This window comes from Equus asinus, chromosome 4, assembly GCF_041296235.1.
Source record: "Equus asinus isolate D_3611 breed Donkey chromosome 4, EquAss-T2T_v2, whole genome shotgun sequence".
In the NCBI taxonomy this organism is placed as follows: Eukaryota; Metazoa; Chordata; class Mammalia; order Perissodactyla; family Equidae; genus Equus; species Equus asinus.
In genome coordinates, this window is record NC_091793.1 from 27,697,302 (window position 1) to 27,712,823 (window position 15,522).

At 45.0% G+C, this 15,522-nt stretch overlaps 1 long non-coding RNA gene across 3 annotated transcripts in view; it reads right to left on the reverse strand.

Moving 5' to 3' along the window:
* The window catches only part of LOC123290290 (uncharacterized), a 62,507-nt gene extending 48,891 nt beyond the window's left edge, over positions 1-13,616 (reverse strand). The window contains exon 1 of one of the 3 annotated variants that reach the window (XR_011502629.1): positions 13,427-13,605. This is a non-coding gene — a long non-coding RNA (uncharacterized lncRNA). Of the gene's footprint in view, positions 1-13,426 lie in introns of all 3 variants that reach the window. The other 2 variants (XR_011502628.1, XR_011502627.1) reach the window with 2 other exon arrangements.
* Between the last annotated feature and the right edge of the window lie 1,906 nt (positions 13,617-15,522).

Here is a 15,522-nt window from a genome sequence, read left to right on the forward strand (position 1 = left end):
GAATACATGCTTGGGGAAAAGACAATTACGGTCCATCTTTTACACAGCCAACTACTTCAGAGGGATGTCTTTGCTCTAATCCTCTACTTCCTCATCTCTCATCCCGTCCTTGATTCTCCATAATCCTGGCTTACGCCCTTACCACTCCGATGAAACTACTTGCCAAAGTCATCAGTTAACTTGTAGTTGCTAATTAGATGGACCAATTTTTATTTGCCTTCTGCAGTATTTGATACTATTAATCACTCTTGGAACACTCCCTTAAAACGTTTTCTCTGGGCTAGGTCCTGGTCTTCTTCTCACTATGCGCTTCCTTCATGGCTCATTTTCACCCACTCCCATGATTTCAACCATCACCTATGGCTGGCGACCCCACATGCATCCCTCCCACCCACATCTGCTAGACATCTCCACCTAGAGGTCCCACAAGCATCTCAAGATCGACATGTAAACTCAGCTCATCATCCTTCCCTCTTTAAAATCTGTTCCCAGTCTCAGGGAAGACCCTACCGCCCACCATCCCCTAAGCCAGAAATTATGTCATCTCTGACTCCTGCCTCTCTCTTACCCTCATCTAATCTTGACAATTCTAACTCCTGGATAGCTCTAAAATCCTTCCTCTCTTACCCGTTCACATCCTTACCTGCCATCTCTCACACTATGGCAGGCATCTCTTTAGCTGGTAACCTCCCACACATAAATCCTCTTTTCTTCTAGTGATAGAACCCACATGTTTCTTAAAGAACCATCCCAGCCGCAATCTCTGTTCATGTGGTTTGGGAGGGCTAACTCCACCCCTGGACTCAAAACCTGGATGCTCAGCATCACTTCCTCCACCCCTAGCCCTCAGCCCCAGGAACTGCTTGAGGAATTGGTACACCATCCAGTTAGAATAAAAGTGTCAAGGAGGAAGACATGTCCTCTACCCTCTCTGGGTTCGTCTGGCCGGAGAATGAATTAAATTCACATGAGACGGAGTAACAGGAGAAAATTAAACAAAGCTTTATAACACGTATACATGGGAGAGGCTCAGGCAAGCTGAGCAACTCGCCAAAATGGCTGAAGCCCCCATCTTAAATATCATATCCAGCTAAAGACAAAGGAGGATGTTGGGGGTGGGGGGAGTCAGTTACAGGAGGTTACCAGAAACAGGAATAAGATTATTATGCAGATTTAAGTCCTTGCCTTTGGTATTGATTAAGAGTTTCTAGAGATAAGGTCATCCCCTTTCTTCTTCCTGGTACAGAGAAGGAGGCACTTTTACAGATGGAGATTTCCCTTAAAAATGTAAATGTCTCTTAACAAAAGGGTAAGTAAATTCTGCTTTTCAGTTGCTTTCCTGTCTGCAAAGTAACCAGCCCCAAATAATCATCATGCCAAAGAGACATATCTTGGGGTGGCCAATTCCAGGCCCCCACAAAAGCTAATCCTAGGACTTATTCTATTTCACCCAGGAGCAAGGTGCTCTCTTTCCCCTGGTGTTGCTACAAGGCTATGATGTAGGCCTGGGCCTGTTGACAGCCATCTCGCCACATGAGCAAACTAGCCTGAGAATGAAGCCCCCGTGAAGGAAGGCAGAGCTGAGGAGTAGAAAAAGCAGGAGCTCCTGTAACATAAGATTTGAACTCCTCTGTTCAAATCATCTGCGCCTAAAAGCAGGATACCCTTGGACATCCCAGTTACGCGAGAGGAAAAAAAATTATGCTTAAGTCAGTTTGAGCTGATTTTTCTTGCAACCAAGATTCCTGGCTGGTACAGTGATAAGATGACGGAAGTCCAGAAAGAGAGGAGTCAACAGTAAATCCACAATTTTTTTTTCTTTTTTTCAAATTTAATTTTATTTTTTTTTTTAATTGCAGTAGCATTGGATTATAACATTATATAGCTTTCGGATGTACATCATAATATATTTCGAATTCTGTGTACATTACATCATGTTCACCACCCAAAAACTAATTATAGTCCATCCCCTCACATGTGAGCCTAATCACCCCTTTTGCCCTCCACCCCAGAATCCAGAATTTTGCACCTAGGGTTGATGAGGATTTTTAGGCTGATTAATTTTAAAACGGTTTATGATGAGGATTTTTAGGCTGCTTAATTTTAAAACTGCAGATGAGAACCAGGCTCCGAGGAGGAGTGGAATTTGCTTGCCCTTTGATCAGAGACAGTTGCATTTGTGAAGGAAATCTCCATGCCTCCCTCTCTGCGCCAGGAGGAAGAGAGGATGGCCTTATCTCTGGAAACTCTTAACGGGGAAGGCAAGAACTTAAGTTGTTTACTGTCTGGCAACCTCATGTAACTGACCCCCCACCCCAAAATCCTCCTTTGTCTTTAGATGAAGATAATATTTGAGCGGTGACTTCTGCCATTTACTCAATCCGGTTTGATTCTTATCTAAAAGTTGTGGGACCGCCCAATGGCCGGACCCTACTGGCACTGGTACCATATTAACTTCTTTTCTTTGTCTCGTAAAGGGATAACTCACATACCTATGCCTTAAATTTAGCTCTAACCCTCAACTTGGGGCAGCAGAAGCTCCGACTGCCCATGGGTCCTGTCCCCATGCTATTCTATACTATTCTCTAAATAAAAGAGCACTACTGCCAGATCTTGAGAGTCTGAGAAATCTTTCTTTCGACTCCCCGGCTCACCGACCCCGCATCAGGGTTGTGAAAGAAGGAGGGTTCCTCTCTCAGAAACAGGGATGTGCTCAGGAAAACTGATTTCCAAAAGGCCGTGAGCTCTGAGTTCAACACATTCAATCTCAGGTGCTATAGGACATCTAAGTGGCAATTGTAGATGCGTTACAGGAATTCACAAGAGAGACTCTAAATGAATCGTTAGATTTCAGAGAAAATGAGGTTTGCAAAAGAACTAGTTTAGAGATGAGAAATAGGCTGAGAATGAACCTTAGGCTACAGCTCTGCTTATGGGGTGAGAGAAGAAAGAGAAGCCGAGGTCGACACAACAGCAAACAGGACCATTTTTGCTTCGATGGCTCTTTCTTCCTAAGCACGACAATGAGCCAGGCTCTGTCCTGAATGCCGGGGGCTAGTGACGTGGCCCCTGCCCTCACGGCTCACCATTTGGTGGGGCCAAGAGGGAACAGATATATAGACTATTATAAAACAGTGTGGGCTGATCAATGGGGGCAAATTTCTCAAGAAACCATGTTTGATCCTGCAGGAAAAAGGAGACCTAAGAAAGAGCCGCTGGATTTAGTGATCAGCTAATCACTAATGTAGTTTCAATAGCATATTAGGGAAAGTGGCTATTTTAATAATAAAAACAACAACAGCTACCATCGTGAATATTTACTATATTCCAGGCACTGGTCTAAGCCTTTTACATAGAGTAGCTCACTTTATCCTCAGAACGATTCTATGAAGTAGACGCTGTTATTCCCATTTTGCACACTATTCTCCTTTTACACCTGTTTGCCCTAACAGAGTACATGTTCTCCTCCCAAACTTTTGGAAGAGCATGAGTTGAAAAGGTCCTCAAAGTAGTGGTCATGTGATTCTCAAATGATTTATGCCGTTAAAGATTTCGTGTCAGTACAAACCCCGTGAAAAATCCCCAGGAAGCTCAACTTGCTAAGTGTTCAACTGAAAATGTTCTTTGAATATTTGTACTTCTTTATTTCTTAAATTACCAGATTTAGCAACTGAACTAGGCCAGAAATAACCTTGGGTTTGCCAGTCTCCCCCACCTGGTGGTAGTTCCCTCGGTGTTGAAAAGGGAAACCTCCCATTGCGTCTGTAGCCCTCTCAAGAGTCTATTCACTGTGAGAGAATCTTTCTCAGCCACTTTGTGCCTGTAGCTCTTGGGAGTCCAACTCAGCCAGTCTGAGTAAGATGGACCACTCCTGCATCCAAACACATCACCTGGCCTCCTCAGAGACCCTGACCCACACGTAACATAGAAGATCACTGTGAACCCTTCTGTCGATTAGGTACATACATCATAAGCTGGTCTTGGTACTTGTCTATTGGACTGAATCCAGTCCTCGAGCAACCGGATCACAAGGGGCTTTTGTACAGTGATGGCAGTGACGCATCTGATGGCTCCCTGTCTTACAGATGTGTGAACAGGCTTATCAAAGGCAAAACACCAATCCAGGAAGCCGCCAGATTTAAAACATCTGGTGCCACTCCTCACTTCCTGAATTCATTACTTTCTTTAGATAACAGTAAAAACAACACCTAACATTTCTTGAGTATCTACTAAGGGGCAGGCACTTCGCAAACACTGTGTCATCAAGCCATCATGGAAACTCTATGAGGCAGACAGTATGCCTAGTCCATAGATGAGGAAGCCACTCAGAAAGGGTAGGTAACTTGCTCAAGATCACACAAGAGGCAGAGTCGGAATTTGAACCAAGACTGTTCAAAAACTCATGCTTTCTTGTCTACACTAGCCTACTTCCTCCATATGCCTACACTCCACATCCTTCACTGTGGCTTTTCCCTTTCAGCTTGGTCCCGTTTACTTAACCAACAGTACAGTCCACCTTATCGGAGAAGAGATAAACATACGAGAAAACAGGAAGATTAAGTCATTTTTCTGAAGTGATTTGGATCTAGTCATAGAGTTTTTGAGAAGTGAAGGAAAATTGGACCTTTATAACATGTGTTATAAACTGTTTCAAAGCCTTCACCTCAGCCACACATGAGGATCCCTTTTGAGCTCTCCCCGGGAGGAACAATATTTTCCTCTGGAAAGCATCTCAAAGTCGCACTCAGATCAGCCCTGCAAACTGTGAGCAGAGTTGAGCCCTTCCTCACCCAGAACATGTAGGGTGAGTAAAAGAACAACCCAGATAACTCAGCTTAAAGCCAAAACACATCTGAGACTGATTATCATTTCATTCAAACAACCAACGTGGTAGACTCTATTATTGTTCACAAATATTCAGTACCCCTCCCTACATGAGACTCTATCCCAGCCCTGTTGTACTCGAGCGTGATCGTATGATTGCTTGGGACAATGAAATGTGAGTGGAAATGACACATATGACAAGCAGCAGCTCTAAGGGCCAGCTGGATACCATTTATGCCACATAAATTACCAGGACCCCAGGATTACTTCCCTTTCAATTTGAATCTTAGTATATTTGCCTGCCATTTCCTCTTTCTCTCCTGCCCTTCCTTTCCCTTCGCACACATGGGGGAATCCCAGAACTGACGGGAGTTGTGGATAAGACATATGCAGTTGGACCCTCATGTTCCTGCCCTCATTTTACTCACTCTTGTCTCCCCTTCTGCTCTCGACAACCCATGACTCATCCACTGCTAGGCCAGTAGTTCCCAAACCTGGCTGATGACTGGAATCATCTGGGGAGCTGGTAAAACTAAAAACCCTGGGGCTGGCCTGGTGGCGTAGCAGTTAGGTTCACATGTTCCACTTTGGCAGCCTGGGGTTCGCCAGTTCGGATCCCAGGTGCAGACATGGCACCACTTGGCAAGCCATGCTGTGGTAGGGGTCCCACATAGAAAGTAGAGGAAGATGGGCACGGATGTTTGCTCAGGGCTACTCTTCCTTAAAATAGGTAAATAAATAAAATAAAAATCCCGGGCCCCACCCCAGTGAGAACAGAGTCTCTAGGGCTGGGGCCCTATGGCTATCTCACCTTTTTGATTTCCATTCTCCTCCTCTTTTTAACTTACAGGACCACGATTTTATTTGGAAAAGTTCTAATCTTCCAGACTTGTCTCTTGATATGAAAGGCTGTTGTAGTGCAAAAGTAGCTGTGGACAAAATGCAAAGGAATGAGCAACAAAACTTTCTTTACAAAAGACACAGTGGGCCAAGAGCGGAGTTCGCCAACTCCTGAACTATGGCAAAGTACCTAGCTGTCCGCTGGTCTCAGTCCCACCCTTTTTCCATCAGGGTAGAACTGGCCTGGGTTGTTCTCTTTCCTCCTCACACCACATCCAATCCATCAGTCAGTCCTATTCACTCCAGCTCCAAAATGTGTCCCAACTCTGCTCCCTGCTCTCCATCTTCATTGCTACCTCTTTTTAAATGGTTTCCCCTCTTATCCTTCATTGCCCACCCGCTCTCCATCTGTCCTTCTCCATACGACAGCCTCTGTGTGTGTGCGCTCAGAAAAAATCCAAACTACTTACTTCTCCTAGAGTTCTATATAATCTGATCATCTGACTACCATCTACTCTAATTTCCTTTTTTTTTTTTGGAGGAAGATTAGCCCTGAGCTAACTGCTGCCAATCCTCCTCTTTTTGCTGAGGAAGACTGTCCCTGAGCTAACATCCATGCCCATCTTCCTCTGCTTTATACGTGGGATGCCTGCCACAGCATGGCTTGCCAAGCAGCGCCATTTCTGCACCCAGGATCTGAATCGGGGAACCCCCAGCCGCCGAAGCAGAACATGCACATTTAACCACTGCCCCACTGGGCCAGCCCCCTACTCTAATTTCTTAAACTTTCATCCCCTTCATCTCCACTGCAACCACACTGGTCCTCTCTATCTTCTCATGTGGGACTCAGACCCTTGCAAGTGTTATTTCCTCTGTCTGGAGCACTTTGCCAAGATCCACAGAGCTCTGGATCTCAGATTTAATCTCACCTCTTACAAGAAGCATTCCCTGACCAGCCACCTGGTTACTCTAACCCAACAGCTCAGCTGAATTCTCTACACAGCGCTTATCATCAGCAGAATGTGAGCACCATGAGAGCAGAACCGTGCCTGCCTGGGTCACTGTGTCTGCTCTATGTAAGTTCTGTTCCAGCGCCTGGGGACCCAGCAGAGAACAAGGGAAGCAAGTCTCTTCTCATAGAGGAAGCAGGTTTAAATGGTGCTCTTCATTTACATATGGATACAGGACAAACATGAAAACTCAAATACCACAGGAGCTAAATAAGATAGAGTTACATAATGCGGAGCTTGAAGGAAGCTAGACCACCCATACTCCAGCTGCCTGTGACAGATGAGCAGACGAGGCCCAGAGACCTCAAGTAACTTGTCCAGCCTCACACAGCATGCTGCTGAGGAGCTGGGGCCAGAGGGAAGGGCTCTCACCTTTGGTTGAGAGTTTTTCCCACATCTCACATTGTCTTACAATTAACAAAAAACCCTCCTAGTCCTGCCTGCAGAAAGCTTCCAGCAATAGTCTGTGAAGTGAAATGAAGGCCACGAGGCATTCACGCCTCACTGAACATGGAGTTTGCTCTGGCCTTTCAGGAGCGACAGAGCAAGATGGCCTCAGGTGGGAGAGGTCTGGAACCACGTGTATTTTCCTCTTTCCTGAAAGAGCCAAACCACTACCAACCTCAGGAGAGTCCGTGGCTGCCAGGACCATCTGGATGATTCCACCAGACGTCTCCCTTCCCAGGGCTGCCAGGTGCAGTGCTGCTGAGCTCAGACGACTTGACCGACCTCCACCTGGGGCACTGCAGGAAGTTAACACCTGCCTCCTCACCCTGTCCAAAAGGCAACAGCTTTTTTTCCCTTTATCTTTGTTTTTATCTTACTAAGTTCTCCAGCCAGGGAAACTGGAAATTCCACTAGTGTATTCAGACCCTGAGGGAACTCACGTGGAGCACAAGAATCCTCCCTAATAATCCTGAGAGCTAACATGTGTTGAGCATTTCCTATAAGTGAGAGATTGTTTTAGAATGGAAGTCACTGAGACAGCAAGAGAGCTAAGCCCCTCTGAGCTACCCAATAAGAAGGAACCGGAAAAATGGCAGATCCGAAAGAATTGCCAGGCTTTCCCGGAGATGTTAGGCAGTGGTCCTTACACTGTCAGAGGTTAGAGACTTTCTTTGAGACTCTGATAAAAGCTGGGCTAGACTCTCTCCCCAGAAAAATGTACCATCACACAAGTTTGCCTATAATTCACAGGGTTTACTGAAGTCATCCTTGCTAAATCCGTGTGTGTGAGAGACAGAGAGAGAAAGAGAAAGACTCGAACACCTTCTTTTGCCAGAAAATAATGAAATGCTCAATGAATGATGGAGACATGTCAAAAGGAACCAACTTAAAGGGACTTCCCCACCCCCTTCAAATAAGGAAAAATTTGAACAATTAGGAACATTACTTAACAAAAATAAATAATAATATTAATAGGTTACAACTCGCTGAATGAGTCCATAGTGATAAAAACTAATAAATTAATGAGCGAGTAGGAAAAGCTCTTCCTTATAGGAGAATGCCAACTAATAAATACGGAAGGACTAACGGAAATAGAGAATCAACATTTGGCCACCTCTGTGGGGTGACTGACGCAGATGGGAGTTGTCAATGAATACTAAATTCGAGTTGGTGGAAGATTGATGAAGAACAGGATATTGGCATAATATCGGAATACCTCCCCCTCCCCCAAATACTCATCAATTACAAAGGGGAAAATGGTGAATTGAAGGTGGAGCAACCTGGCAGACACCAACCTAACCAGGTGACCACAGTAAACATGGCCAACGGTGGGACAAGTCACGACTCCTGGTGTGAGACACTGAGACGAGCCCAGCGCCATCTCTAAGGTGCCCCCATCAAGAATGCATGGCCTGAGTCTGGTCATGAGCAAACATCAGATGGACTCAGGTTGAGGGGCCTCCTACAGGATGAAGGACTGGATGGTCAAAACCATCAAGGAAATCAAAGACAGGGGAAGGTTGACAAACTGTTCCAGTGTCTGAAAAGACATGACAACTAGAGGCGATCAACACTCCTGGATAGGATCCTGGACCAAAAAGGAAAAACTGACATTGTTGGGACAGTGGGTGAGACTTGAATAGAATCTGTCAATTGGTCAGTAGTGATGTGCCAAGGTTGGTTTCTTGATTTAGTGGGTATGCGGGGTAGTGTTCCTGTGTGATATTGTGATTTATAATCAGAAATATAAATTTGGTCTCTATCCCTGTTTCTGGCACAGAGCTCCTAAAACCCTTGGGATTTCCTAAGTGATAAGAGTGATAAAGGTGTCCTGTGATCATAACAACCCCCTTTCAACCATGTCTGAGGTTATGTTAATGAGGTGACTTTTAGAAAGCCCCTAAGGATGGGAGCAGGTTGCCAGGGGAACCAACCCTGTGATTAGAGGAACTTTCAGCCCCACCCTTGACTTCCAGGGAGGGGTGAGAGGCTGGGGATTGAGTTCAATCACTAATGGCCAATGATTTAATCAATCATGCCTATGTCATGAAGCGTGCATTAAAAACCCAAAAGGACAGGGTTTGGAGAGCTTCCAGGTTGGTGAACCAGAACAATGCATGTGGCAGGAGGGTGGGACACCCCAAACTCCACAGGGCAGAAGCTCCTGTGTTCAGGACCCTTCTGGACCTTGCCCTATGTATCTCTTCATCTGGCTGTTCATTTATATCCTTTGTAATAAACCAGTAATCCAGTGAGTAAGCTGGTTTCCTGAGTTCTGTGAGCTGCTCTAGCAAATTAATGGAACCTGAGGAGGGGGTCATGGGAACTTCCGATTTACAGCCTGTTGGTCAGAAGCACAGGTAACAAGCTGGACTTGTGATTTGCACCTGAAGTGGGGACAGTCGTGTGGGACTGTGCTCTTAACCTGTGGGATCTGACGCTATCTCCAGGTAGATAGTGTCAGGATTGAGTTAAATTGCAGAACAGCCGGTGTCCACTGAGAATTGGAGAATTGCTTGGTGGTGATGGAAAAAACACACATTGGACCTTGTTTGGGAGAAATACATAGTGGAGTGCTTAAGGGTGATGGGACATGACGTTTAAAGAGTCAAAAAACAGGGGCCGCCTGGTGACACAGGGGTTAAGTGCACACGTTCCACTTTGGCAGCCCAGGGTTCACCGGTTCAGATCCCAGGTGCCGACATGGCACCACTTGGCAAGCCATGCTGTGGTAGGCGTCCCACATGTAAAGTAGAGGAAGATGGGCACGGATGTCAACTCAGGGCCAGTCTTCCTCAGCAAAAACAGGAGGATTGGCAGCAGATGTTACCTCAGGGCCAATCTTCCTCAAAAGAAAAAAAAAGTTATCCAGTTATTTGAGTCTGCACAGGTTTGTCTCAGAACAGGCAAAAGAGAAGAGATACTGGTTGAAAATAAAGATGAAAAGTAATTAAATTATAAAAATTATTGCTTTATTTTTCTTCTTTGTCATTATCACCACCTGAAACATTACATATTTATGCTTATTAACTCTCTTCTTTTTCCCAAAATTAAGTTCTGTGTAGGCAATCAGTAAATATTTGCTGATTGATGAATGTATGGATAGACAGATGAAGACCAACCAGACGTGGTTGCTACCACTTATCTGTAGGATAAATTACTCAACCTCTCTAAGGTTCAGTCTGCTCATCTTTAAAATGGAAGTGATGCATAATACATACCTCTTAGGATAGTCGTGACAAATAAAAATGGCAAGTAATAGGATATATTGGAGAATATGAGGAAGCCATTTCATGTAAACCTAATTCGGCCTGACCTTGTCTTTCCAAAAGGGCCTGACCGAGGCCGTTGAGCATGCATTGTATATCTGCTTTAGACATTCCCTATGGCAAGAGCAAAGGGCCTTGAGATAAAGGCGCAACTTCCCTCCCCCTCCCAACGTTGGCATTTCTTTAAGGATTAAGCATCTTTCCTTAGGCTAGGAACTGATTGCTGCGCTCACCTGTGACCACCCAGCTCCAGACAATAGACTTGCCTCCTGCTACGCCCGCTGAGATAGCAGACCCACTACCTGCTGTGTCCATCAAGTGCTGTGCTGCAGGGCAATCTTGTGACTATTGTGGGAGGGACATTTCAATCATATGTAAGGGGGTATATAACCACTCTGTATACCTCACTTCTCTGGTACCCTTTCTTCCTTCGGGAAGAAAGGCCCCGGGCCATGGTCCTCAGATTTCAGCTCAGAATAAACTCTCCCAAATTTCCGTTTATAGATTGGTTATGAATTATTTTCGTCGACAGTCGTAAGATCAGATGAGAATAATACATATATGAGCTAGCCTGCCATCTAACAGGCCCTCAGGAAACGTCAGCTGGCGGAGAATTTCTGTCATGAGAGGTCATTTAAGAGAACAGATAAGCTTCTGCCCTGCATCATTTAATCCTTTATTTCACTAAAACTCCAGGGTTGAATCAGGTCATTTCCCAAGGCCCTTTCTAGTCCTATGACTCTGAGACAGGATTCCTTCAGAGATTTTTTCCACTGTCAGGGTAATGAGAAACGCCTTCAGGAGTGGCCCCCTCAAGGCTTGCTCTGTAGGCAAAAACCAGTTGGGAGAGTTTTATGTCTGGATGTACTTCCTCCTGCAGCATCTGTGGTTTCTTTGGGCCGCAGTTAATGACAGTGAGTAATTCAACATGAAAAGGCCGCTGACAGATTTTCACCAAAAGACGCGGCTAAATAGCTACGAAAGGATTAAAAACCAATCTCACCACCCAGAGAGCCTGCAAGTCAAACACATCCCCAACTCAGCGATAATAATCAAAAAGCTGGAAATAGTTCTACGGTTTCATGGGCCCATAAAGAAAATATAGAGCAACTTCAGGCCCTCTGCCTTCTCCCAGCAGCCGGTCCGCCTGACGCGGAGATGAAAGGGTTAGCGATGGCTGATAGAGCAGGGTCGAGAGAGCTCGCCTAGGGGTAGAGTCTGCCTTTTTAGTGATTACTCTGCAGAGAAGGATTCCACCAGTGCATATTCCCATCAAAAGTCTCATTCCCAGGGCGACAAGTGGGATTGTTATCCATTTTTGGAGACGACAATATTAACTTTGGGAGCTTTGAAGAAACCTTTGTTTAGACAGAAATAGCTCGGAAAGCTTTTGAAATGCACCATCTGAAACCTTGGTCGGCTTGGTTATAGCTGGGGGACGCTGACTCGCCTGCGAAATGCTTTCCCCTGCCTGGTGGGTCTCTGCTCTCAAATTCACTGAAGGCTTAGGGCGCTTGGAGCCAGGACGCTGAGCATTACGTTCAAGTGTCCAGGGTTGAAGTTATGTTGCCCACAGATCAAAACGTGCTAGGCCAAAGGAGCAAAGGTGCTATTTTCTTTTTTCTCTCCAGCCCTTGATCCATTGCATTTACTTTGTACCGGGTGCTGTCAAAGCTGTGCTACATGAGAAGAGTATTTTTTTTTTAGCCCCAGAAACCACAGACAAAAGGAAGTTAATAAATTATTGAGCATCTATTATTTGCTGCCAGACGCTAGGGCAAGATGTGCTGTGTATATTATCATTATCTTATATAATAAACTCTGGAGAACTTTCCAGAGTTACTTATAGTCACCAAGTGATAAAATATGGAGTAAATACGGATATCATTTAAACTTTTGTATCATCACAGAGGAGATTTGTGCCAATTTTTTTTTTTAAGACTTTATTTTTTTCCTTTTTCTCCCCAAAGCCCCCCAGTACATAGTCGTATATTCTTTGTTGTGGGTCCTTCTAGCTGTGGCATGTGGGACGCCACCTCAGCATGGCTTGATGAGCAGTGCCATGCCCACACCCAGGATTCGAACCAATGAAACACTGGGTCGCCTGGAGCAGAGTGCGTGAACTTAACCACTCAGCCACGGGGCCAGCCCCTCGTGCCAACTTTTTAACCAAGTCATTAAAAACTGTTAACTCAATGCTTTTGAAAGCAGACGGTACCTCAGGAACAACACTAAACCCACAGAGTTACACTTTTCATACAATCCTCTTCTCATTTTCATCACCAACATCTGCCAATGGCAGGCCCTTCTCCGTCTTCCTCAATGACTTAAACACCTACCTTAGTCCTAACTCATTCTTTCCAACCCAGTTCATTCATTTCTCCAGTTCCTAGGACCTGCACCTCCACTTCAGATTCCACGAAGCCTTGTCACCTCTGAGTTGACTAGAATTGTTTTGCCTCTAAGATCTCAGGCTTAGAACTATCTTTGATGTCCCATCTTTTCTTCCATCTGATTTCGCTTCCATCATCCCAGCTCTCTTTCTCCACTCACTGGAAAGCATCTTGAATGGGCAGTCTTCAGCCAGACCTCTGCTTTCTCATCCTGTCCCTTCTTTGCTCTTATAAAGCTCTCTAGTGATCTTTTAATGGCTAAATCCAATGGGTTCCCCTCACACGTAAACCCCCTGACACCTCTGACTCACATGATGCTGCCACCACTCCCTCCTTCTTACAAAATGACATCCTCCTTTAATTGCCATGATCTCATACTAGCCTGGTTCTCCTTCCAACTTAGTCCTCTTCAAAGACATTTCTTCTTTGGCAACTCCTTCAATGCAGGCTGGTGGCAGCTTTTTTCTCTTGTTCTCAGCGATATTCTCCCTAGGAGATCTCATCTATAACCTATATATGACTCTCAAACCTGCAGCTTTTCTTAACTTCCCTGCTGACCTCGACATCAGCCTTTCCAACTGCTTGTGGACAGCAGCAGCCTATCAGTATGTTAAACCCAGTATGTCCAAAACAAGACTCGTACCTTTGAAATCCGCTGCTCTTTCTGTGCTCCCAATTTCAGTTGACAGGCACTCACCAGGGTTTTCTTTACGTCTTCCTCTTCCTCATCCCCCAACCCCATCCTCTGAGTTACCAAGATCTACCAATGCTACTCCCACGTCCTCTGCCAACCTATCCCTTCTTTCCCATTCCCACTGCCACAGCCTCAGCTTGGGCTCTCACTTCCTCTCTCAAGGATTGCAACACCCTATTGGCCTGCTGTTTGCTGCCACCCGAGGGATCCTCAACCACAGCGCTGAACAGCTCACCCTCTTTCCCAACCACAAACAAACAAAAATTTTTTTCAATAGTTCCCCATTGTCTAAAAAACAAAGTTCAAGTTTTTTTTAGCCTGGCCTTCCATAACCTTGTTGCAGCCACCACTTGTAGTCTCCTATTTACTCCACTTTTCTACTCTCTGAACACAGTTCTTGTGTTCTAGGCACCTGTGTTCCGCTTGGCCCCTCTGCCTGTAATTCTCATTCCATTTTCACCTGCCAAAGGCTGCCTTCCCAAAAGCCTTTCCTCCTAGTGTTCTACGCACTTGAAGCTAGAACCGCTCCCGTATCCTCATAGCACTTTTCATTTTGGACATCAATTACACCACTTGTACGTTTTTTCCTCATATTGAGGAGAAATGGGTCCATTTTCCCTCCAGATTGTAAGATTCTTCAAATTCCATTCAATAAAAAATTATAAAGCTAGGATTTCATTTTTATTTTTTAATTAGACATTGTAACAGCCACTAGGACTCAAAAAAGAGTGCACTGCAGACCTGAGGCTGGATCTTTCTAGTGGGAAAAGAGGATGCAGAAACAGAGCGGCTGTACTCTGTGGCAGGAAGTGGGCATGTCCGACTGACATTTGTTTCCCATAGTCTAGGACTCTGCACGTGCCAGATGAATGGCATTTTAGAACAGGAAGAGCCTAAAAGATCATGCAGTGTCATCTTCACATGTCCAAGCACAGGGAACTGAGATCTTACAAGGTAGGGACTCGCCCAAGATCACCAGGTGGGCGAGTGGCAGAGCTGGCCCAAGCCCTAGGCCAGGACACATTTTGCCATAGCCCCTTCTTCTTTGCACGCTGCGGACAGGGTTGGGGTGTCGCCGCAATGAATCAGGGTTATGAACCACAGGGAATATTCTAAAAGCAATAAAGTATAATGAATGGATACGTCTAGGCTGAGTGGCCAAAAAGACAGGGAAGATCTTGAAGGACATGTAAATGTTTCTCCTTTCGTGAAGGCACCACGTCCATAAAACTCCCCTCACTCTGTTGCTTCTATATAACTTATTGGGAATTAATTTTGTTCTTTTTGGGAGTCTTCATTCACAGGAAAAGGGAAGGCTGAACTTTTTAAAAAGTCTCATTCCCGGATCGGTGCTCCTCCTGTAAGTCATCAAAAAGGGTCTAGAAAAACTGCCCGGTTATTTTTTCTCTCAAGAAAATTATATGATTGTGATGGGATTTTATTTATTTTTTTTTCAAAAAGTTTCTCAAAATCATTGCCTTATTCTCAATAGGCCTTCAAACAAAACCACATTAAAAGTCTCTCAAGGCATTTTATTCAGAATAAAGTTCTCCTTTAAAACTACCTTCGTCCTCTTCAGAAACCACTCCTCTCAGCCAAGTATATTTATTCACACATTTTACACATTTATCTTAAAGAAGTAAGTGAAAATCTTCTTTCCTGCATTTAAAAGCAACTACATAGTCTGTAGCGATCAAACAAAATATACTCCTGTATTATTCTTGTTCCTACCTTAGGAAGGAGAACGGCCAGGTGTCTGCCCACGGCTGGAGCAGCATAAAGGGACAGAGAGTATTATTACTGCCCATGGAAGAATTCTAAAAAAAACCTCTCTCAAGCTTCTCGACAACTTGGTTAATTAGCCTCTGCTCCAACTCCGCTAGGAAGGGAACTGTGGGTGTTTTCCCACCTTTTCCCCCTAATTAGGAAATACATCTCACTTAGGCTTGCTTCATTCAAACCCCTCTCTGGAATAACAACCAGCCTGGAGACCAACATGGAGACCTCACAGGAGTGTGTGAGGCTGTAACCAAGCAATGGGCAAG